Source organism: Cupressus sempervirens, chromosome 10, assembly GCF_028749045.1.
Source record: "Cupressus sempervirens isolate cs-2001-9-10 chromosome 10, ASM2874904v1, whole genome shotgun sequence".
Taxonomy (NCBI): Eukaryota; Viridiplantae; Streptophyta; class Pinopsida; order Cupressales; family Cupressaceae; genus Cupressus; species Cupressus sempervirens.
In genome coordinates, this window is record NC_143127.1 from 404340455 (window position 1) to 404368049 (window position 27595).

Sequence of the window (27595 nt, forward strand, 5' to 3'; positions counted from 1 at the left end):
CATGTGAGTTTGTTTGGTTGCGAAAGTTTGTTGTTTGATCCGTGCTTGGACTATATAGGAACATTTCTTAGCATAACAAGACCCCAAGGTAAATTCTTTTTGGTAAAAGCTTACAAATGTTTATAGATTGGAATGATATGTAGCATATTCATTTTTCATAACTACATAAATTTTGCATAGAAAAAATCTATGCAAAAATATTTAGGGTTAAAGCAATTATTTTTCCCCATGGTGAGTATGAGATTTAAATTAGAGATTGTTGTGGATTGGGATATTTGGTACAACTGCTACAACTACATGAGGCTCCATATTAGTTATGTTGTGTCCATGTAACCAATCATGTATTTTGATTTGCTAACCTTTTTTGTAGGCTTATGCACTGTAACTTGTCCTCTTTAGCTGTGCAGAGCTCATTTGTTAGTGTATTGAGTATATATTTTTGGTAGATTCAGAATGAATGTAATGTATCATATTATCATGGTTTTTAGTTTAGTAGGTATCTACTTTTTACTATGATATCTAACATATATTTTAGAATTACTGAAGAGAATAAGAAAAATGCCCTCCTCTTAATTCTTTAGAAAATGGTGAACTTAGGCATTGCATTATTAAATCCTTTCATTGAGAATTACCATAGATCTAGGCTTATGCATCATAACTTGTTCTCTTTAGGTGTGCATGACTCTTCATCATTGTATACCATATTATGTATACGCTTTTTGTAGATTTCAAATTCATATAATGTATAATATTATCATGTTTTATAGTTTAGAAGGTATCTACTTGTTACTGTGATATTTAACATATATTTGAGAATTGCTAAAGAGAATAAGAAAATTTATAGCATCTTAGTCTTTGGAGCATGGTGAACCTAGGTATGACATGATAAAATTCTCTTGCTGAAACTTAGTGTAGATCCTTTCCCATGCTAAATATTGGAAACTTAACGAAGGTCTAGCCTTTGGAATTTGGACATAATATTGATTTAAATCATGGTGTTACCATTGAATATATAGATTCCATTGGAAGAATGATGAGGAATGAAAGGTTGTACATAAACAAATTCTAAATTCTAATACTTGTTACCACTCAATGAATGACTACACTCACCAATTGGTAGGAGATAAGTTGAATGAACGTAATAGTTTAAATACACTAAGATTTGAATACTCTTGTATAATTAAGAGATGTGTTCAAGAAATATAGATAAATGCAATATTGCTAAGGATTATGATGGAAAAAAATTAAGCTTAAAAAGGATAAGTCAAATTTTACTATTTAACAATTTTAGTCTAGGAATTAAGCTTTAATGTGTGAAGTTTAAGCTATTTGAATCATGACAAGTGAAATAAATATAATATTTGATGTTTTAAATTTAAGAAACCCGCCAAGTCCTGATTCTTGATTCATTTTTGGTTCTAGTAAATAGAATGTTATGAACATCACTTTTTTCACTCTTGCTTCTTCCCCATCTTTTCCTAGGCTCCCAATGCTGAAAATAATGAAACAAAACATTAAAATCATCCCTCAGACACATTATAGATCAAGTTTTGACCTAAATTTTTGACTAATTCAAGTAGAGAGTTGTTCAATACCTTTTTTTTGGGTTTTTATGCTTGAGTTGGTCAAAATTTTGACAAACTCAGGTTCATAATCAAAAAAAGAAAATCATGATTCATTATCTCTTATTTTGTGGCATTTTTTTACAGCGCTCTGCATGCATGCGAGAGGTATTTGATGGCTATTTGAATTCCTCAAGAGCTATTTCATGGCAATTTGATTTTCTTTCTGCCCACACAAATCCCCAACATGGGATTTGGAAACAAGGTGTTTATTTGTCATTTTATTGCACACCTTGAGAGCTATTGGAAGTGAGGTTTTGAAAGAATCTTGTATTGAATGATAGACCCGACTGGGGAGTTCTTCTAGTTGGCATTTATAAAAAAAAATTTGTTTGTTTGAGCAGCTAATCTAGAATCATTGATCCAGGTTCTTCCTCTTTTCTAATATTTTTACTTCCATTGAGCCTTGTTATAGTATAACCAGTTGTAAAGATGAATTGTTGATTTCCCATAACAACAACATAATCACCCAACATTAAGGAAGATGCAATACTAATCTTCCCACCAATTATGTAATTATGAGAGTGCAAGATTATCTTTTAGTTTGGTCCATTTAGCATCATTAGTAACCTCTAATACCTAGGGCACATCTCTAAGAACAATTTCTCTTTGCACATGATTGGAGATGAATTTAGATGTAATGTATCAATTAAATCTAGAAATACCTAGCTACCTTCATTAAGTACAACATGTCCAATAAATTTGCAAATATATTTTCTTGTGAAGAAAGACCATGCTTGGCAATATGAACCCTAAACAAAATAATGAGACAATTGCTAGATTGTGGTCTTAGTTATGAAGAAAAGATCATAAATATAATTGTCCTTGCAAAAATTGTAAATTCTTAAAGAATTGAAGAATTATAATCACAATAGCCCAGAGTCATTGTAGGAAACATGGTCACATTGAAGGGGGGCATGATTTTCATCAATTGGTGAATGCAAATTTCCAAATGGAGGAACATGGAGGTGTGAATATCTAAGCTTAGGATAACACTCCATGGAAGACGAGGATAATGTGTCAGGGGACATGATTGAAGAAGATGGTATTGATGCAGCTGATGAAGATGCTCATGATGATGGTAGTAGAGCATCTAATAATTATGATGAAGATGGTTATGATATACCTATACTTGAGAAGGCACACAAGCCTCTATACCAAGGCTCCCAAACATCTCTTCTCTCTACTATAGTGTCATTGGTAAAATTGAAGGTTATGAATGGTTTACCCAATGTAGCAATGTCATGTATCATAAGGTAGGCCATTTTTCTCATCTTCAATGTTAGCATACCATTTCTATTCATTATATTAACAATTCAAATTTTTTGTTGTAGGTTGATAGATGATTTTTTTTTACCACCATCAAACATTATGTCTCGTTCATACCGAGAATTATCTACCATTATGAATCAAATTGGAATGAAGTATTAGACAATACATGCATTTTTGAATGATCACATTCTATATCATAAACAACATGAATTTGTAACAAAATATCTTGACTATCATATTAGTAGATATCAGTTAGATTAAATAACAAAAAATTGCTTCACAAGGTTCTTCAGTACATTCCCATTATTCCACATCTTGAATGATTATTCAGGTGCACTAGCTTGGCACAATTTATGAATTACCATGCACACAATAAGTAAAGATGACATTATGTGAATGCCTGTAGATGGTTCTACATTTAAAGAGATTGAAAAAAAATAGACACACTTTAAAGAAGAACCTCGTAATCTCAAGCTTTCATTGGTAGCACATGGTGTCAATCCATTTGGAGATATAAGATCTATTTACTTAGTGTGGCCTATTTTTATTATTAACAATAACATTCCTCCTTGGATATCCATAAAGAAGGAGCACATAATGTTGTCAATGATTGTACCAGGTATTTTTTCATTTAATAGTTATCTAAATTAATTTATAAATAGTGCATGAAAATGGTCATAATAATTATGTAATGCTTGTGTTCATTCAATTACTAGGTAAGTACCAAGTTAAAGATATGAATGTGTATATTGAGCCCCTTATTGAAATTTTTTTGAAGTTATGGAATGGGGTCACAATGTGTGATATCTCTAGACCAATAGTACAAAGAAAATTTCAATTCCATGCAATGCTCGTATGGACAATACATGATGCCCCAGGGCTAACTCATTTTTGTGATTTTTTATATTATTAAGGTCAAATATTTTTGGTCTATTATAGTGCTTACACATTATTTTTGTATGCTTAAGTTGCACATGATAATTATACATGATCTTTTAGGTCTTAAAATAAAGGGAAAATTCACATGTCCAGTTTGTAGTCTGAAGATGAAATCTTGTCATTCAAGAAGTTTAGAAAAGAAGGAGTTTGATGAGTTTAGACATTTTCTCCACAATAATAATAAGTATCAAATCACTAAAAAACATCTTTTTAATAGGAAGGAAGAGACAACATCAAGGCCACAAAGACTGACACCTCATCTATGGAAGTTGAAATACGATGAGCTAAATTGCCGAAGTAATATCCAATTTGTGGTACGAAGTTTGAAATTTATATTTTGATATTATCTTATATTTAGTAATGATGTAATTGATGCTCATGAAAATTTTCAAGGAATCAATGCCTAACTTTCTAGAGGAATAAAAAGTTATCCTACTTAATTTAGTAGGTTACCGTACTACAAGGATCTCCAAATCGTGCATTTGTTTGATGCTTTGCATATTGGAAAGAATGTAATAGAGACACTATGGAAAATATTGGATGGAAGATATGATAGAGAAAAAATTGCAAAACTTCATAATGACATTCTTAAATCCAATCATGCACTAAAATATTTCATTGAATCAAATAGCAATGAAGACTACATAAATACAAGTGCCCTTCCTTGGTTATTCATGGAGCGACAAAGTGATGTATTAAGAGAAGTCATAAAAAAAAAAAAATTCCATAGGATTTGTTGCAAATATAAGCATTCTTGTATCAAAGAAAGGTGATTTTTGGCTAGGGTTGAAAACACATGATTGGCATACCTTCGTCGAGGAAAGTCATGTTCTCTATTTAAAAATTTGCATGTACTACCTATTGTATTATTTCATAATATATTGAAAAGATCATTTTTTAATGATTGCAGTATGTCCTACCTCTATCCCTCCCACACCAGTTTGACAATAGTATTAAACAATTTATATATGATCTTAGAAAATACATTAGGTTAGAAGTGTTATTTCTTAGATTTGTTGTACATATATTATATTTATGACTTGCTTTACTTTTTATGTAATCTATTGTATATTTTTATCTAAAATCTTATTAATATGTTCTTGCATTTTGAATTTATATTAGGTGGTTATCATCTAAAGAAATTGATAAAAAAGTTATAAAATATTGGAAGAGAAAAGTGTCTACCTTCAACTTTTTCAATGCTCAAGAACACTACCTCATACATCAAATTGAGGAGATTGAATTGTGTGGACCTATGCAAGCTAGGTCAATGTGGATGGTTGAGAGGCACTTGAAATTTATGAAGGGCTTGGTTTGATAAAGAGAACGTACTGAGGGTAGAGGGCTATATGGTATATTAGACCATGGTGTGCATTAGCAAATATCTTCTAAAGTTTGCAACAAATATCCATGTAGGTGGCATTTGGGATCCCAACTCTATTAACAAATTTGAAGGGGAGTACCTGATGAGGAAAGGTAGATTGAGGAGAGTGAGAGGTAATTATAAGATTTGATGTTATTGTAGTTAATTAATTATTATCCATCATCAATATAAGTTGTTTCTAACTAGTTTAGTTTTATTTTTTTATAGTTGGTTGTGAGTGGGCTGCACTACATTTGTATATTGGAAACAATCTTGATTGGATGATGGTATGGATTCAACAGTCTCAAGAAAATGGTTTCTCATTAACATGGGACAGTGTTACCTTGTTGGTTAAAGAAGCTCACTATAATAGAGATCCCAATGTTATGCCAATGGTACTTGATCTAGCATATGGCTTAAGAGATAGAAAGATACATAGAAGATTACTAATCATGACTCATAAGTTTAATATAAACTCATAGATCGATGCAAATAATCTTGACATGTTTGAATAATTATAGATCAAACACCACAAATCTATTTACTACCACAACCATAAATTTCACATAAAAAATTAGATGAAATGAACAAAACTTGTGATTCTAGGATAAGTGCAGTCTTTGAGGTCACCAATAATTCATCTAGAAATGACATACATACTCAACAATCTAAAAATTGATGTATGGAATTTTGGATGATATACTTGAGTGCTACTTGAATTCATTCAAATTAGTTCTATTTGTCATCAAATGGTACAAGCTACGACTAAATTGAAATGATCCTAATAGGAATATTATTGAACATGATAGTGGATTCACAATGATTAATACAATGTCATTTGAGCCAGTTGGAGATGAGTCCTACATTCTTCCAAGCCAATGTAAGCAAGTATTTTACTTTGGCATTCCACATAAAATGGGTTGATCATTTGTTGTTAGACATGATCCAAGAGGAAGGCTAGTAAAGTATAATGTGATGGAAGAATAAGATGCTAAAGAATCAGAAGATGAAGTAAATGATGATCACAAATGACTGTTACACAATGATGAAGAAGAATAAGAAGTTTTTGGTGATGATGATGATGATGATGATGATGATGATGATGATGATGATGATGATGATGATGATGAAGATGATGATGATCAAGGTGATGATGGTCATGATAATGGTGATGAAGATGATGATGATGGTGATGAAGATGGTGGCAATGATCATGACAATCAAAGTGATAAGTACCATGATTTTGATGATGATGATGACATGGATAAAGATGATGATCAATGAAATGTCTATTGATGTATGATAAATGTCAAGTATGATGGGGTCATGATTTATTTATAGAAATTTGTTTTAATTGTATGTTTTTATAATTAAGTTATTATGTGTTTTTGATTGAGGAAAATAGGCTTTAAAAGGGCCTTGGAACCTGAATAAAGAAATTATAATAAAAAAGTGCTACAAAAAAGGCTATAAAGAGCCCGAACATAAAAGAATGAACAACTTAATGAAAAGAAATAAACATGAAAAAGCTAGGGAGAGACGCCAAAAAACCAGGGTAGCCACAAAAGGCCAGGGCACTCAAACAATGTCTCTCAACATTTTAATAGTGTTGATCTCGAGCTTAGTCAACTTGCCTATCGCCTCCTTCATCTTAGTAAGCTCCTGATCAGGCAATGGGGTATCTTTTTTCTAGTGCTTGATTTGGTCCATTTCCTAGCTCCTTCATTAAGAGTCTTGTCCCTAAGGCCAGTGTCTAGATCCTATTCCCTACAAATGTTCTGGTAATCCACAAAGTGAATAAACTTCTTGATGTTCTCATTGTCTTTGAGGATGTTAGTACTCTACTCAACTATGCCTTGCATAGTCCTATTCACTTCATCTACTCTTCTATCCATAATTTGTTCATCTTTATTGACCTTGTTCTTTAGGATATAGGTCTCCCTTTCCAGAGTGCTCAATCTGTGTTTAAGGTCAAGGATTTCATGGAAAAGCCATTTAGTGGTCTGGGAGCTATCCACCACACTATTTTTTGCATTTTTTAGAACATCCATGTCCAAGTTCTCACTAGTAATGTCACTAAGGATAACCAGACTTGGATCAATTAACTCCTCCAACTAGATTCTGCCCTCCTTATTTTTTGTAACATGGGTTTTGATGAGTTCCCTTTTGATACCCAACTTAGCCAAGACATGATCAAAGTTCCTCCACACCACTTTCCTATCCTTCCCTATAATCAACCATCTATAAGTGGTAGTACCCACATCCTCATAGCCCTGTTTAGGTTTCACCCTATCAATGGGGACTTCCTCCACCTTCTCACTTTCCTCCCCCTATTTCTCCATATTATCCTCTGAGGTATTCCTTTTGCACTTTCTAGTCCCCATAGCCTTCTTCTCTCTACTGGCTAACACTTTAATAGTTATGGTTCTCTTGCTCTTTCTTCATTCCTTACCTTCCCCCTCCTTGATCTTCTCCTCTACCTCTACACTTTCACCTCCCATGTTGATCCCTTCATCCCATTCATTGTAGCCCCTGTCCAAAGAGGTGTCAATATCCTGAGTGGCTTTGGGAAGTACATTTTTATCCTTGCTATTAGTGAGGGTTTTTCTTGGAGCCCCTCTATAGGATCTCTAAGTCCTCTGAGTCCATATACATATCAATAGTTTCCTCCATATCTGAAGGTGAGTACATCTCCTCTGACTCATCAAAGTCCCCTTTGATTTTCTTGCCCTCTTTCCTATCTTTGACATGTTTACTAATAGACCTAGCTTTAAAGTATTCATAGATTAATAGTAGCAACACCTCATGGAGCACTGGTTTCCTTGTTTTCTTATCTTGGTACTCATTAATATTCTCATTCAAGGAAGAATAAAGGTAAAAGGGGATAGAGATTTTTGCCCCATACCTAAAATGGTTGAGCAACACAAAATGATATGTGCAAATGTAGTCAAACTTTATGTCAAGAGTAATATAATTGAAGATGGATTAAAGCATGAATCTCCATAGAGTTAATTTTAGGAGGTAGTGGGTTCCCTTCTTCACCAATGCCTATTTCTCCTCTTGGTTCTTCATCAACTCCATGACTGCTTGCCCTGAGATCTTTTAGTCTGTATAGAATTTCTTTCCTATAATAGGGACGCTAGTGACATAGGAGATGATTTCTTCTATGATAGAGAACTCCACCCCATCGATTTCAACCATAACCTCATTCCAATTTTTGACCATGCTTTTGGTTACCAAGGGTTTCCATCTATGAAGGTGATTGATATAGCCCATTATTTCACCCTTCTTCACAATATTCTACACATTAGTTCTTCTTTTCCACTTCTGGGCTTCATCCTCTAGCTCCCTTTTGTATCATTCCTCGACCATGGTGTTCTCCTCACCGTTATCTCTGTAACTAGTAACCTTCTAAACCTACAAGTATTTGGCTCTCCTCATTTTCTTACCACATTTTTCCTCCTTGTGAATTTGCTTCCTTCCCATGGTACTTGACATGGGTTGATGGATATTATAGATATGGAAAGTATGAGAAATATCATACTTCCACCTCACAACTATGCATATTCCCCATAAAAAAATTATTATCATATTAAGTTCACACATGTTAGTACTGATCCCAACCTTCAGACAACTAGCTTTCATTATGGCATTTAATTTTTCCCAATCTGCCTCAAATATAACCCCTCTTGATGATTTCATTAACTTTTGACAGGATATCATTTTCATTTGTCCATTTGGCCACCTCATTATGCTTCACAACCCAATTTGCCAAGCTGTCCACCACATTATTGGCCTCATGCTACTCATGTGCCATGTAGGTTTTTTTTAATATTTGGAGGTCTTGGATGCATTCACCAATAATATTGGCACTGGTCCAAGTTGGCTTATTTCTACCATTAAGGCAATCAATAATTTTTTCAGAGTCTCCTTCTAACCAAAGAAACTTCACTCACATTTCTTTAGCTAACTTGATAGTCTAATGCACTGTAATGGCCTCAACATAATGATTAGTTTGACTCCCAATGGGGGTAGTGAGAGCAACAATACCTTTCCCATACCCATTCCTTATAATGCCACCAACCTCCACCTTTGTCGGGTTGCCTTTAGTAGCCCCATCAAAATTAGCCTTGAACCAACCCTTAGGAAAAAGGGACCAACAACATCCCTCTCTTTGATCTGTGACTCTGGTTTGAAGAGTAGGAATGGGGCCTTTAGAGTTGGTGAAATTTTCCAATAGAGCATTGAAACATTTATGAAAAACCACCTTCGAGTTTGACTCTGTGTCCCTGAAGATACAGTTGTTTCATTCCTTCCAAACTCCCCAACACACATGGGGTATTATGTTATTATGTGTTGAACTCTACTATCATGGAGTATATACATGCTGACATTAAGCTCAATTTTTCTATCACTGACTCAACACTCAATCAAATAGTTATATTTCTACCAATCTCTATAGTTTCTACCAAGCTTAACATTCACTCACTAATGTTAACCAAATGTTTCAGTTTCTCCCAAGCCAAGTAGTAGAAATGTAGTGTCTACCAAGCATCTAAGTTAGTTTACAATGTTTTCCAAGCTTTCTAGTATTTTCCAAGCCACACAGTGTTTACCAAGCTTCAAAGACTATGTATAGTGCAAACCAAGCATAGCAGAGGCTATCAAGCTATTTAATAGAAGTGAAGGAGATCATAGTGTAATCAAGATCTGATATGTTAACCAATTTATACTATATCTACCATGATCATAGTGTTAACAATATGAATCTAGTGTTGACCGAGTCATGCAGTGTCAATGAAGTGATTTAGTAGCTATTGAGTTTCTTAGTGTTCATTGAGTCATACACTATTGACTGAGTTTGAGCTATGTAGAAGTGATCAGTATGGAACAAGCTTCAAGTTTAACCAAGTGCCAAATTTTTCCAAGCATTAACATTGTTTTCCATGTATCAGAACATCATTGAGTTTGTCTTCAAAACCTGAGTTACAACAATTAGGGCCAACTTTGTGAATTATGATGAAATTGATAGTGTAGTTGACTCCAATAAGTTATTATTTGAATTGGTATATATGTAAAGCATTATATCATATCCAAAGACGTAATTGAAGTAGATTATGAAGTACATGAGTACAAATTGGAGAAGGCTACAAGAAGTATAAGGGGAAACAAATATTTATCTATCACAATCAAGTGATCAATGTAATACAAGGAAACTCATTCAATAAATTAGAGTTGCAAATCAAAGATAAGCCACTGGTTCATCCTAATAGGTACATCAATCAAATTCTTTAATAGGGTAGACTTAACAATCTTTTGATAAATCTCTTAACTGAGTTCATACTTCATTGTATGTTTGTAAATCCTTTAACAAGGTGGACCTCATAGTCCTTATTGCTCCTAACATGGAAGATCACTAGATGTGGTCAATTGATAGGTTAACTTTATAATGCAGACTAAAGCTTGTTGGTATCATTCCCACCCTAGTTTTACATTCTAATTGGAAGGTTTTTAGGTCACCGTATCTTGTGTAAAAGTGTTATGAAAGTTTTATTTTGTCATTCTTTCATGCATGCAATTAGATGAAAATATTATATGAAGGATTAATTGGTGAAGTAAGATAAAGTTTTATTGGTTCCTGATTCACCTCTCCCCTCTTAGTAACCTAGACTACCTTATATTTCCAACAATTGGTATTAGACCATTTGGTTCTTACTTTAGAAGTTTAACAACTTGAGATAAGATCAGAGGCAATGGAGGTATACAGGCTAGATAAGGCTATTGAGAATGAAAAGTTGGATCTAGAAATAGCTATTGGACAACTAAAGAAAGAAAAGGAGAAACTCTCTCAATCATTGAAAAGAAGGAAAGATCTTGCAATACAAATGTATGACAATCTCTACACTGAAAGAAAAATTGAAGAATTATGCCTAGAGAGAAATTTAGATGAAGCTAATGTAGCAATCAAAGACCTATTGGAGAAAAAAATCCAATCTTCAAGAAGTTAGAAAATTGAAAAGAGAGCATGAAATCCAATCAGCTAGATTATGTGAAGTCATGGAAGAAAATGAAAAAAGAAAATAATAATGAAATTCAACAATTATCCCTTCAACAAGAAGACTTTATTCATCAACTTAACAATGCAAATCAAGAGTTTATCAATCTAAGGACAGAGAATGAAAGACTACAGAATGATCTCAACATTGAAAAGCAAACCAATGAAAGAATGATGAAATCTCAGTAAAGAATGAATCAGTTGGATGAGAAAAGTTAGTATAGACACAAAACCAAAGCAAGATTAGGATATACAGAAGAAGGTGAATCATCTCATAAAGGAGCTCCAAAGAACAAAGGACCTACTTGCAATCATTTTGGTAAGATAGGTCATACATCAAATAAGTGTTAGAGCAAAGGTAAAGAAAAATTCAATGGAAAGTGTTACATTTGCAACAAGCATGGTCATAGAGCAAGTGAATGCATAGAGAAACCTAAGTTTAAAGGAAAGTGTCACAATTGCAAGAAACAAGGACACAAATCTTAAGAGTGCAAAACCAAGAAGTACAACCTACTAGAATAAATTGTTAAAGAAATATTTGGATGGGATCACAACACATGGTGTAGATGTCACTACTATGGTGAGTTTGGGCACATTGGAGAAAACTATGTGAAACATCATATGAGGAAAAGAGATACTACAAAGAGATGTTTTATTTGTACAAAAATTGGACATCTTACCAAGAACTATATGAACATAGGAAGAATTGAAGATGAAAAGAAAGCCAAAGCTGAAAATATCAGAAAACAAATGAGGCAAAAATGGGTACCAAAATCCCCAGAGAATGCAAGCCAAAATCAAGAAGTGAATGGCACACAAGTCAATGAGTTGGGTGGTAGAATCATTCCAACTTAGTTCCCTATGGATATTACTGGAAGTGTGATTTAGAAGAAGTCACCCAACATTAGTTCCAACTAGAAAGCATAATGATCCAATCAACATTCAAGATGCATAGGGATCACCGAGTGATGATGGTAAAATCAAGACCTTATCGAGTGAGGTTGAGATACACTAAAACACTAGATGGAGATGTCGAGTTGTTGGTGACTTGTTGGGTAGTCATTTTGCATGAGGCCAATGACAAGAATCCTTTGCACAATTCCTCTCTTAAAAAGCTAATCTTTTGGGATCAACTCCAAGGTTTTATATTTGTCTTGTGATGTACGAAAATCTTCTTAGTTGAAGATAAATGTGCTTGTTCATGAGGAGGCCTTTGCTGGTTCTATTTTGATCTTCGAGTGAAGTAAAATCTATTCGTTGTATCAAAATAACACACAAAAGATTTTTTATTTATTTTATATTTTCTATTTTTCAATGAATGCAATCTAAAAATGCAACTAAAATGAGTTCCTATTTTAGCAAGGGGTTAACAAAGTAAAAAATGAAACTAAAAGCAAATAACATGAAATTGAAAACCTAATGGACATAAACTACAGAAAAAAATACGTTGCGAGTTAAGCCTTCAAATCAATCAATAAGAAACCAATGAAAATAGGAGCAACACTTCCTAGAATCCACTCATGCAATTGCCAATGGAAAATTTCAATAACTAAATGATGTTTCACTCTTCATCGAATCAAAAGGCCACAAAAAGTGTGCTCGTGTGAGACAAAAAGTTCTGCAGGCACAGTTTTTTGATTTCTTCTTGAGCTTGATACGTTAGCAAAATTTGTAAATCTATAGCAAACACTAAAACTAAAAGATCACACAACTAGAAATAATACAATAAACCTTTGGCTCAACCACAATTCCATGAAAAAAATTCACAAAAGAATGACACATTCTGGCAAGAATCACTACACTCCAAATGTGAGCACCAAAAGCATAATTTTATTGCATAATAACAACGACTTTTGTTACATTTTACAATGGGGTATTGATAAGAAATCATCTCCTTAATTTATGTTGAGAGTGAGAGATATCTTCATGCAATAAAATGCTTTTAAAAATTAAAACAAACTAAATATATACAATCTAACAATCTAACTGGTGCTTAGAGGGACTCCATCCATATTTTATTCATTAATTGGATGCATGAGCCCTTTACATGTCAAAAACAAAGAAAATATGAGAGAAGAAATAGGAGGAAGTAGTCAAAGTAAGAGCATCTAGAGGTGTCAAAAATAGAAGCTAGTCCTTTACTAGGCGTGTGTCAAAGTTAAACTACCATTAGAATGCATTTTCGATGCATGGAAAGTGCTATTTTTGGAACAAGTAGTTAACTATTGGTGTACCTCTGAATTCTAGAGCTACGTACTTGTGGACCTGCACACTTGCAAAGCTGTGGACCTTGATAGGGTCAAAATCTCAAAATTTTACTAAGTGTCAAAATTGAAATTCTAGCATCTAGGTTTTGTTCTTCTTCATCCCAAAGCTATGTTTGGATGTTTGCCCTTGAATTTCTCTATCACCTTAGTAATCTTAGCAGCATCCAAAAGATCTAAAGCCTCATATTTATCTTTTACCTTCTGTCTATAATTTTCTACCTCAATTCAAGTGTTAGCAAAATCCCTGAGTTTGGTATCCAATTCTAACAAGGCTTCTTCCATCTTGAAGGCTTGTCAGATGTCCTCATCATCAGCAACCTCCACAACAATCTTCCTAAAATTGTCCACTACTGTCTCTACAGGTAACAACTTTTCTTTTTCCTCATCTTCAACAAATATCCAAGCATGTATCACTATAGTGTCTCTTTGCTTCCAAAATTTTCTCTTGGCCTTGGTCCTTGAGCCGATGAATCTCCTCATGTAATGTTCCCATTAGCTTATTACTATTTGTTATCTTTTATATCTAGTCATCAATCATGTCTAATTCTTCTCTGGTATATACATCAATCAAAAACCAAAATCTTTGGCCCTTTATGGCTTGCAATTTTTTTAAATCCTTACTCCATGCCCATACTTCATCCATAATACTAAAGTCCTACTTCAAAATTGCTATGATTTTATTCACATTCTCCTACGTAGCATGCAGTAACTTCAAATTCCTTATGGTGATCCTAACACCTTTCTCCTAAAAAATTTCTCACCACTCTTGACAAGCCTTTAAAAAAGGATCAAGTTGTAAACCTCCCCCTTCTCAAAGTACAATGTTCAAGGTCTACTCTAGGTGTTTATGATCTATAAGACCAACTACTTCGGCTAGATATCCCTTTAGGATCTCAACCTGCCTTTGAAGTGCTTGGAGTTCAACCTCATCCTATTCCATATGCTTAAGGACCTCTTTGACTCCCAGAGTCATCATTAATTGGGCTGAATCCCATGTAGGCCTCCCCAACATAACATCCTTCAATTCATAATCCTCAAGACCAAGACCTTCCACATCTGTGCCTTCAGGAGGGAGAGCCACTTGTGCAAATAGTTCCTGGTTCCTTGTGTTGGTGATAAATGCTAATGGCATTTTCTCGTGTGATGGAGACTCAGGTTTATTCAAAATCTCTACAATCTCACAAATGTCTTCTTCTAAAGCATGAAATTGAGGCTTAGTACTTGTCATTATTTCCTTTTGGATCCATCTAGGAATGCATCCTATTGAGGACCTGGCTCTTGATGATGGAGTATGTTTTGCAACTTCCTTACCTTTTTCACTTCTGCTCAGAGTTGTATCCTATTGGGAGGGCTCTTCTTTTGTAGCCTCAGTCTTAATAGACCCTGTAGCTTGAACCTTGATGTCTTGGGAAGGTGGTTGGGAATATTCCACCATTTTTCCTTCTAAGAATTCATCGATCACCATTTTTTCTGGTCTCTCCTTGTGTGATGGTTCATTTTGAACCTACTCTTCATCTAAACTTTGAGGTGGAGGAGTCATCGAGCCCTATTCTACCACTGTAACTTGTGATGGAGGACTAGGATCAATACCTTATGTATCTATTAGAATTTGTGTCCAATCTTCCTATTAAGGTTCACCTACAGGGGTGTCCCTAATCTTATCACAATCAACTCTATACCTATGGGCATGAAATAAAAATCTAACATTGAGAAAACATCATCACCCTCTTCACTTTGCTCATCCACCTATTGTTGTACTTCATCTTCCAAAGAAGAGAGTCTAAGGGTTTTTCTTGAGTGGATGGTGGGATATCCGTGGTACTTCTTCTCCTTTGTAACTCTATGGCTCTTGCTAGCCAAGTTCTTCCCTATAGGGGCACTTATTCCTCTTCCTCTTTGTCTCCCTCTAGAATGCTTTTAGGAATAGATGGGAAAGGCACCAATCTTCTGTTGATCCTTTGCTCATTTTCATCCGAATCTTAATCCTCTTCTTTTGTTTCTTGGAGGTAGAAGGAGAAGCTAGCTCTTCTTGCATAAGAGGAATGGAGGCCTATGGAATCTCATCCTCTTTTGGTTGGCTAGACACAACAGGAGGCAACTGAGGTTCATCTTGGACTTGAGTCACTCCAATATCATCAAACCCTTGTACACTCTGTTCTTTCTATCAGGGAGGTGCCTTTTGTTGGACCTATTCTATCTGAATCCTCTAAGGGGATGTCCTCTTTCTTTTGTTTTTTCCCTTACTTTTAGGAGGGTGATAATATCCAACTGGGGGATCAAGCTGGTACATTGTCTCTGGCCTGATAGGAGACTGGGTTGTGAAGGTAGGAATTATTACTTTCTTCCCTCTACCTCTTTCTGGATGGGCATGTGCATGGGAGATCACTGTATTAGGAATTGGATCATGTGGAAAAGGTTTCTTGATCCAATCCTTAATCATCTTGATGACATGCATCACTCAATGATTAATATCATCGGCCTCCTTCCTATCAACCTCAGCATTCATAATGGGTCTTTCACCAATTTTTTTTGTGTTGAATAGGGAGTCAGTAACTCCTTAGAATCCTATTGCCTTATCTCCTCTGGGATGTTCAATTCGAAAGCCTTTTCTACTAGATACAAAGTCATCCTATAGTAGTCCCTAATGCGAACATCATAGTCATTTGTCGCATTCATCTATTGATCTTCAACATCATCCTCATGGTGAAAGTCTTTTCCTTCCAGACTCTCCACTCTCCCAACATTCTCAAAATAGGGCCAGGGAGAGTTGTATTCTTCAAGGGGATAATTCTCCCATTCCCATTCAAAGGACAAAATGTCTTGCTTCCGCTTCACCTGATATGGTCCAATGACCAATGGTCATGCCTAACAAGGTCTTTGTTGTCTCTTTATCTTCTCATAGGCTGACTCAATTTGTTGGGCAATCTCTAATAGCACCAACTTGTCACTAGGATATTTTGGGAGCTTCTTAGGATTGATAAATTCACCAGCTACTCATAGATATGTCAATGTCTTGAACTAGATGAAATAGGCTCTAAGAACTATGAATTGTGCTTTGGCTTCATTAGATAACCTCTTCCCATAGTCTCCCTCAATGAATGGAATGATCACAAAGATGAATGCATCATTCATGATTATGTATTCCTTGCTCCGTGCTAAGAGCTTGTTCTTCACCAATTGAGGGTAGACTATATATGGTCAAACATTGGGATCCTGCATACTACCTCTCCTATACAAAATGAGATAGTTTGTTGCCCTTTCTACAAGTAGGTATACCATGTAAGAAGTCATGTAAAACTTCTTCTTATCCTTCACGGTCCTCAATTGCTCACACAAGTTTTCACTTAGTGTGGTAGCCCAATCTAGTGGTATCTTTGCTTGTCTGATAGTCTCAATGAAGTTGACCATAAAGGTACTGCGGTGACCTGCTGCAAGTAAGCCCATGACTCTACTCAGGAGAATGATAGAGTATCCAATGTCTTCCCTCATGTATCCCTAAGCCATGTCTACTTTTCCCATTATTCTTCCCCGAGGAGGCTTCTTGATGAGGTAGGAGGATTGTATGATGTTGATCACATCTTGTTGGTGCTCCTTGTACCATCTCTCAGTTGTTTCATACGAGAGTCTAATGAAATAGTCTTCTCTCAGGAGATGAAAGACCCTCTCAATGTTGTTGGGTCATAGGTCCAACGCAACCTCTCTTGTGACACTCTTGACAACCCTTTCTTCAGGAACAAAACACTGTGCTAGAGCCATGATTAGTTCAACTGATTGTACTGACATAGGGTGTGAAGTTGCATTCACCAACCTGAAACAGATGAGTGAAGATATCAAGGCTGATCTCTCTGTTGGCTTGTTGCAAATTCTTAGGAATTCTCTAGATCTGCGTGCCCTAAGCCAATATCTCTAGTTTTTGTGTGGTCATCATGAAATCTTGACTTTGAGGGAATGCCTTGGAATTTGAAAACTACAAGTTTGGGTGCTACTCCGGATGTGGATGTCATTTGATCACCTGCACATCACAAGAGAAAAAAATATTTATCAGTTCAAAGTAATAAAGACTAGAAATAAAACGTAAAAGCTCTCAATTTAAATAAACATAAAGGAAAATAAAACGCCTTGGGCATTTTTATTTATTATTTATTTTTTTATTTTATCCCTTTTTATGTTTTTAAATCATTTTAAACTTTTTTTTAAATTTTTAAAATTATATATATATATATATATAAACAAAGACAAAGTTTGGGCACGTGACGCTTGTGGCCATAGCAATGATTTATGGTGCACAGTGGCGAGGACATCGCGAAGGCATGTGAGCATGGGTTTTGGCATGCGGTGTCGAGCATTATAGGGTGTAGGACACCAAAGGGCTGTGGCACACATCACCAGAGGATGTACAGAGTAGCATGGCACAGGGCGATGGGCACGCATGGTGCAATGCGATGCCATGGGCATGCACTATGCTGTGAGCATGCGTGGGTGCATGCAAGTTAAAAAAATGCTCACCTTCTTTAACTGTCACAAGGCGAACATGGAAGAATAGAATGGAATTTGTTAGGGTAGGGGTGGGGTTTTATAACCCCTTTGAGCTGGCGGCTGGTGTAGGTACATGAGTGCGTGGCTTGTGCTCACGTGTATGTGCATGCAACAATTATAATCTTTTTAAATTTTTTTAATATTTTTAATTTTTTAAGAAATTTTCATTCTATATATATCTATATTGATTTTTTCATCTCTTTTGATTATTTTAATTTTTGGGTTTTTTTATTTTTTATTTTTTTGTGCTTTTCTAATTTTTTGATTTTTTTTTGTGTTTTTCAACACTAATACTCTTAAGAGACTTCTAATATTTTCTCTTGACTCTTGAACTATGAGTTCAGGAGTTGGGAAAAAAAATTAGGGGGTCCCCATTCCTAGTGAGGAATGGGGCGTGTGTTGTGAGACCACAACAAATAGTCCTTAAAAAAGGAAGAAATGACCAAGGCATTTCTTCATCAGCAAACATTCTTCCCATGTGTGTCAAACACCAAGAAAAACTCAAATATCTCGAGCGTCTTTCAGATGACTTTTCAATCAAAATCTCAAAGTTCAAAACCTTCAAGCTCAGTGTGTGATTTGTGTATTTGTTCCCTTCGACATCTCAAGATGCAGTCTACCAAAGTTTTCTAACAACTCAGAAAAAATCTTCGACTCCTCTTGGCTCATTCATTCAAAACCTCTACGAAGGCTATTCATTGATCATTTGCCTGACCAAATGAGAGAATCAATTCGAGAGCTTTTGATAGGATGCCACATTCTTTTAATTTTTCTTACAAATTTGAATAATTGGTCCATGTCATTCAAAAATGTCACTTTTGATGAAGCAATATTTTGAATACAAGATACTTTATTTTGAAGATGTGTCTTTTGCCATTTTAGATCTTTAGAATCCTTCAATCTTAACACCATATTTTTCTATCTCTTTTTTTTTCTTCTTCTTCTTTTTTCTATATCTTGACTACGCTTAGACTGTGTAGTCAAGACATCAGTTTTCATTTCTTGGATTTAATCTCTTGTGAACATCCCTTGCATTCCTCTTTTATAACTTTCAGAAACTCTCACACCAAACAATGACCTTAGAACCTTTCAAGGAGACCCCTCCTATTTGAACTAGTTGAAGTTTGGATCATCCCTTGTCATTTTTGACTCTAATTCAACAACACCTAAAACAATCAAACTTTTAAATTTTCAAAATGTTGAGAAGTTGTTGGTCTAGGCTTTTGATTTCTAGACTGAAAGTTCGCTATTTCCATGAGAAATTTTGGTTGCTTAGTTGGTATAAAACACACAATTGTCCAAATATTTTCAAATAAATACCTCTTCCTAAAATCAGAACCAAAGAGTAGTTAGTAGAAATATTGAGAGAAAATCTCAAGTACACCTTACCCCCTAGGACTGACACAACTTTGAAAGGAAACACACAATTGTAAGCAAACATGCAACATGAAAGCAAACACACTTGTAGAAATAAACACACTTATAGAAATAAAAAAATCTAAGCTAAATGTAGAAATAAAATCTAACTAATTTTTGTTTTTTTTTGTGTCTTTTAGGCTTCAAAATAATGCTTCAGAAACTAACCATTTACAGGTAGGGGAAGAAATTCCCCCTGTAAGGAATTGAGCCTAAAAGTGTTCTCTCTGAGAATTTCTGTGATTTGATAAGGGCCCATCCACAAATGTTGAAACTTAGTATGGTTTTCTAACTTTTCTTTTTCCTTATCTTAGAGTAGAACAAGGTCATAAATCCTGAATGACTTTATTGTGGCTCTCTTGTCAAACCATCTTTTCACAACAGCTTGATGTTTAGCCATGTGCTCCAATGCGGCTATTCATTTCTCGTCCATCTCTAAAAGATTCATCAACCTGATTTGAAATTTGTCAGCATCTTCGACATACCCACTCATGAATTTCAAAATAGGAATTCTAAGATTAAGTGGGAACACTAGTTCTTGTCCATAGAAAAGAAAATACGAAGAAGTCCCCGAAGCATTTTTGACTCTCACTCAATCTATCCATAAGGCATATTTGAGATGCATATGCCAATCCCTGAGGTTCTCCCTCAACAATCATCTTATTACTATGATCAAGTTTTTATTTGTAGATTTTGCTAACCCATTTCCTTGTGGGTAGTAATTCGAAGAGAACTTGATAATGACTTGATTTTCAAATGCCCACTAGGTCAGGAATGCTAATGCAAAAGTAGACCTGTTATCACACACATGGGCGAATTGCATTCTGAATCTGGTAATAATATGTTCTTCCAAAAAAACTATCACCACCTTAGCAATGCAATTTTTGAATGTTTCTGCTTCCATCCATCATGTGCAGTAATCTATAGCTATGAGAATAAATGCATGTCCAGTTGATGATAGTGGGTTGACCAGGCCAATGAAATCTAGCCCGCACTTTACAAAGGGGCATTTCTCATACACTGGCTATAAGGGCATTGTCAGATTCCTTTCTCTATTGGCACTAGTTTGATAGATATGGCAAGAGCATACATCACTCGAAAGTGTCTTTGAATATCAAGGTCCAAAAATAACCTGATCTTAGAATCATGTGGGTTGTTGCTTCTGCTAAAACATGTCCTATACCATACTTATCATGAAAGTGTACCAAGACTTCTTTTTCTTCCTCATGGCCTAAACACTTTAGATTAATCCCTTCATAGTTTCTCTTGTATAACTTGTTGTCATTTAGCATATAAGATTCACACTTCATTTTAAGTCCCCTACATTGTGAACTATTCATCCAACTAGGACATTGGTCTTGTAGGAGATAATAAATAATGTATTGATACCAAACATCTGTTACCACTCCTTGATTAATATCAACTTATGACACAACCATCTTTTTATGTTCATCCTTATCTATCTTATTGTCAAACTTGAATTCCTTTTCATTTCCATCCTGGTTATCAACTATCATCTTTGACAACCCTTGACCTCTAACTAATCTCATAGATTGAATTTCAAGATCAAATTTGTGAAGTATAGCCATCCACTTTCCTCTTCTTTCATCGAGTTCATTCTGCTTCAAAAGTGTCTTTACTGTCAGATCAAGTACAATTGCATACACCTTGGTTCTTAGAATGTAATGATAGAGCTTCTTTACTGCCTTGATTAATGCAAAGGATTGTTTATCAAGGTTTGAATAATTCAACTCTTTGTTCTTTAGAGGGTAACTCATAAAAGCAATTGGTCTTGCATCCTCCTTTTCCTTCTTTTGTGTTAGGATCCTTGCACAAGAGTGTTTGAAAGAAAAGGAATAGATCTTAAAAGGTAACTCATAATTGGGACTCACCAAGACTGGGGCCATAGAAATGGAAACCTTGATATCTTCAAATGATTTCTTTATTGCTGGAACCCATTTCCTCTTAGCCCCCTTTTTGAGTAAATCATTAAGGGAATGAACTATCTCTGCAAATCCACTTATGAATTTTCATACAAAATTTATCTTCCTGAAGAAAGAATTCAATTCCTTCTGACTATGTGGAGGTGCTAATTTTAGAATAGATTCAACTTGGTCAAGATCAATGGTGATTCCAACTTCAGAAATGTCATGTCCCAGGAGCTTTCCTTTAGTAATGCCAAATTAACATTTCTTGGAATTGAGAGATATGTCATATTTATGACATCTATTGAATACCTATCTCAGATCGGCAATGTGGGTACTTCGATCTTTTGAAAAGATAGTCAAGTCATCTATGTAGATGACTATACATCTATTAATCAATCCTTTCAAATCTTCATCCATCACTCATTGAAATGTAGCTCCTGTGTTAATTAGTCCAAAGGGCATTCTTCTATAGGCAAAAGTTCCCCACTTCATTATGAAGGTCGTTTTTAGCCTATCTTCTTCATTGACCATCACTTGATTGTACCCTGAGTAACCATCTAGGAAAGACATCATTTTTGAACTATTAACAATTTGCAAGACCTCATCTAGTGAGGGTAAATGATAATTGTCTATCTAGGATGCTAGATTTAAGCTATAGAAATCAACACAAAGACAAATCTCTCCAGTCTTCTTCTGAACAAGGACCAGATTAGCCACCCATGTAGAATGGCAAATGGAAAATATGATCTTTGCATCTAGCAACTTCTTTACTTCTTTCATGATCAGTGGTTCAATGATAGGATTTACCGATCTTTGTCTTTGTCGAAATGGTTTGGTGTCTAGTTTCAATGGGATGCCATGTGTGATAATCTTAGGATCATAAGCCTTTAGCTCTTCATAGCTCCAAGCGATGACATCCTTATACTTGGTGAGTAATTTGAGCATGTCTTCCCTTTCCTGTGAGTTGCACATTTTTCCTATCTGTACCATTCTTGGTTCTTCATCAATACCCAAATTGTATGAGTCACATTCTTTAATTCCCTTTTCTTAGGTTAGCCTTCTATTGAGTGATGATTCATCATGATCAAAGATACATTCTAGTTCAACCATTCCTTTTGGAATAGTGTTGGTTTTTAGATTAAGAATCCCCTCTTCATCCTTAACCTCATCATCTTTAGGTTTGTCATCTAGTGTATCATCAATCTCTTGTCGCTCAAAATGGTGACTACACATGATAAACTCAAGTATATGTTGATAATCTTGGAAGACCTAAAAGCTTGTGATATTATCAGGAATGGATGGAATAACAACCAATTCTATTGAGAATATTTTCAACTTGGTTCTTTCAACTAGTTGCAAAGCACTTGCTGAAATGGCAAGAGCATCTGCTACCATGTTCTTTCTTCTTGGAATGGATTTGATGTTTAAAGCTTCAAAGTCACCCAATATATCCCATACCCTTTTTTTGTGAGCTAGTAACCTTTTATCGTTGCAAGAGTATATGGATTTTGCTTGTCGTATGACCAATTGAGAATCCTCTTTGATTATGTGAGCTGTGTCTCCTTTCTCCAGTGCAAAGAGAAGTCCTCAAATTAATGCTTCATATTCTATAGCATTGTTAGTAAATCTAAATTGTAATCAATATGTAGCATAGAATGGCCTACCTTTTATGTTGACCAATTTGATACCTGCATCTGCTCCAAACTTGCACCTAGAATTGTTGAAGCAGAGTGTCCAATCTCCTTGGGTTTTCTGAATTTATGCTTATTCATCCTTAACTTTTCTTTCACTTGAACCTTGAATTATTGTTTCTTATGAATCCATTGTAACTTTCCTTGTGTAGGACTTGATGATTCCCCTTCGTAATTTGTAGATAGAGGAAGTGTATGTTTTTCTTGTTTTTCTTAGATTTCCCCTATCAATTCTTTGATTTCTTCAACCTTAAGTTAAAGATGAATGACTACTAAAGTCCATCCTTTACCTTTCACATATTTTCATGTCCTTTGAACTTTAATCATCCTAGGAGGTGGAGAAGACAAACCTCCACCATCTAAAGAGGTATCACTATATGACACATTTAGATCTTCACTTTCCTCTTCGATCTTTTCAACAAGGTTAGATGAGTTCACCAATTTTTGGCTTTCTATGAATTCAGCTGTTGAGGTCCTTTTATCCTTGTTTTCCCTTATGTGTGTTAGTACCTTTGCTACTACTTCTTGACATGATGAACATTCAAATTCTAAGTGACTAACTTTGTGCAATCGACAAAATCCTGGGAGAAGGAGGATATTGGGATCAACTTACTCTCCTAAACATTGCAAATTAGTCACCATACTATCTATGAACTATGTCATAGTTTCACTTTTGGATACTTGTATTTTTGGTTCTCTTATTGGATCTTGAGATGCATTGGTTGGAACCGTATCCAATACCATCACCTTGTATGAACCCAAATTTGATTGTAAGAATAATATCTCATTCAAGGCATTGGAGTATGTAATCATTTTTTTCAATTTGGGTTCAACATCTATCTTGATTTGATTTTTGAACCCCTTCCATGGTAACCATGACTGAGTGAAATCTATACAAAACCATCCTCTTAAGCATTTTGTCCATTCTCTACTCAGAAGCAACCCATACATCTCTAGAATGTTGACCACATGTATATCAATGACATCTTGAATCTAGGGATTGACTGTTAACTGTATCCAAACATCTTTCAATACACTAATGACTTTCACCTCAATCTTGTCCAATTGTATCACTATATGATTGGAAGGTTGAGGACATACCCCTAACCTTTGTACTATTGATAGTGGCATGAAATTACATGAGGCTCCTAAATCAATCAAGCAATTATGGAGATTCTTTCCATATATTCTAATGCTATGAAAAAATGGGGGTACTTCAACCTTGTCTTTGAAAATAGTAGGCATTGCTTCTGCTACATTGACTTGTTGAGACACTGCCTTTTGAGGGACAATATTCGTGTTGTGGGATAGCTTTGTATGATCCAAAGTCTTCATGAGCGCTTCTTGTTGTTGTGGAAAATTTTACAACATGTCAAACATGGACATATTTTTCTTTGGTTCATTTCAAGTCTTCAATGACACTATACTTCTCAGTAGACCAAGCAAGATTTTTCAATATCGTTGGTACATTCACTAGGTTCTAATTCTATTGTCCTCCATACGGTGGCCTAAGTAGTGGTGGATTGTTACTCGCTCTCAGATCGGGAGGAGTTGGTTGTAAACCTGGAGGAATCCCATCCATCAAAGGTTCCTTTCTATTTCTCAGATTATATGTATTTTGATTGTCATTGTGAAAAGAAAACATCTCATCATGTTGAAGATCAGGTTCCTAATTGAATGGAAAAGAAAAGTCTTCGCTATCTAACTATTCTACCTGCACATTCTGTGTAAAATCATGGGATTCTAGTAACATAGCATTAAATTTCACAAGAGGAGCATTATCATTTACTTGTGAACTTTGAGTCATCTCTTGATTCCCATTGTAATATGAACCATCATTGTTGGGTGCATTCTGCCCATCATCATACTACACATTATTGTTGTTGTTGTCAGCAAGAATGCTTACATTATTTGGTCGAGTGTTCCATTTTCGATTCTATCTTTGGAAGCCATTATTACAGTTAGGAGGGTTGAAATTGGTCCCTCCATTTTTGTTTCCTACATTATTGTTGTTGTTCCCACTAAAGTTCTTGTTATAATTCTGGCCATAATTGTTGTTGTAAGAGCCAGCATTGTTTGTTTGGAAGTTGTTGTTTTGTCCTTGAGACAATCTAAGATGAGTAAGTTCATTATTCATTTGAGACATGGTCTTTTTAATTAGACCAAATTCAGAGACAAAACTATTGTCTGCTTCCATGGGTGCTGCTACCTTTTGTTTAAGGAAGGTATCTTTCGAAGGTTCAAACCCTGGATACATGAGAGCACGTTTCTATGGAGCAGGTGCCTACTACAACAGAATTGGATTCATAAGTATGAACTGAGTAGACATCGTGGGTACTTCGACAGGGCATGTTGGCATTGCTGTGATAGCTAGAGCTAGAAGCATTAATCCTCCTTTGTTAGGATTAGCTTGCTTAGTGAAGGTAATTGCCTCTACAAAGACTTTATCAAATGTGTTGATATTTGCTACAAGAAGTCTTCTCAGAAAAATCACAGTAAGATGGTCCATAACATTCAGATAAATATGAATAACGACTTCAACTAATATAGTGTATGGCATCTCTAGCTTGTGATATGCCATGTGAAAGTGATTGTTGAAGTGAGAAATTATCACAACTGGGTCCCTTTTGATTGATATGAATTGTTGATGTATCATAGCTAGGTTGATAAATGTTTTGAATTGTTCCAAGAATTTTTTTTTGAAAGTGTTCCAATCTCCAATACATCCAGGTGGCAAATTGAAATACCAATTGAAGACAATTTCCCCCAAAGAGTAGGGGAATAAATAAAGGACCACATCCTCATTAGCAACCTGCTTGCGGTTGCAAATTTCCTTAAATACCTTGACATGATCTTCAATAGTTCGTGTCTCACCATAGATGAATCTTGGGAAAAACTTATTGGGATTTATAGGGAGGTTATGGAGTGCACCTCTCAAGTTTATTGGTGAGTCTACAATGTTTGTGAAAAAGGTCATTGGAGGGTTTCTAACGGTGGTTGTTGAGGAGTAGCTATTGGAATATGAGGTGGTCCACCAGGTTGTTGGAGTGGATGTGGAGTTGAAGGAGATGAGGAAAGTTTCAATGGAAGTGGTTGAATGTGGGGTATTCCCTTGTCACTACATAGTTTGTAGAAGTGGGTAAGCTTGAGAAACTTGTGTGCACTTGGCATAGACCTTAATGCTCACTGAAATGGGAATTTCAGATCAATATTTTCCAATTTGCATCAATTCTGGAAAAAGCACACCTCTGCAAAAGTACACTTTCTCACCTCTTTGAATTTTGTGCACCACAAAGTTTTGCACACTTGTGCACCTAAAAAGTTATGGATCTATGGACCTATGTACCTATGGATCTGCAAACCTATGTACCTACAAAGTTGTAGAGCTCCAGACCTAAATTTTTCAAAAACTCAAAAAAATTCCTGAACTTGTGTGAAGCACAAATTTTAGAAAAAAGGTGTAGAATTTTTGAAACTAAGGCAAATTTTCCACTTTTCTTTGAGATCTAAAAGTTTAGACCCTCCTTATAGTGCTGCTTCTATTGGGTGGTCATTCTACACGAGGCTAATGACATGAATCCTTTGCACAATTCCTCTCTTGAAAAGCTAATCTTTTGGGATCAACTCCAAGGTTTCGTATTTGTCTTATGGTGTACCAAAATTTGCTTAGTTGAAGATAAATGTGATTGTTCACGAGGAGGCCTTTGCTGATTTTGTTTTAATCTCAGAATGAAGTAAAATCTGTTTGTTATCTCAAAATAAAACACAAAAGAACAATGTCTTTTTTTGTATTTTCTATTTTTCAGTGAATGCAATCTAACAATGCAACTAAAATGAGTTCCCATTCTAGCAAGGGGTTAACAAAATAAATAACAAAAATGAAAGCAAATAACATGAAATTAAAATAACATGAAATTGAAAACCTAATGGACATCAGCTATAGAAAACAACATGCTACAAGTTAAGCTTTTGAATAAATTGGTAGGAAACCAATGAAAATGGGAGGAACACTTCCTAGAATCCACTGATGCAATCATCGATGGGAAATTTCAATAGTCGAATGATGTTTCACTCTTCATCAAATCACAAGGCCATAGAAAGTGCACTCACGCGAGACAAAAAGTTATGCAGGCACAATTTGGTGATTTCTTCTCAAGCTTGATACGTCATTAGAATTTGTAAATCTATAGCAAACACCAGAACTAAAAGATTGCACAACCAGAAACAATGCAATAAACCTTTGGCTCAATCATAATTTCACAAACAAACTTCATAAAATAATGACACATTCAGGCAAGAATCACTACACCCTAAATTAGAGCACCAAAAGCATAATTTTATTGCATAATAATGATAGCCTTTGTTACATTTTACAATGTGGTATTTACAATAAATCATTTCCTCAATTTGTGTTGAGAGTGAGAGATATCTTCATGTAATAAAATGCTTAAAAAATATAAAACAAGCTAAATATATACAATCAAACAATCTAACTGGTGCTTAGAG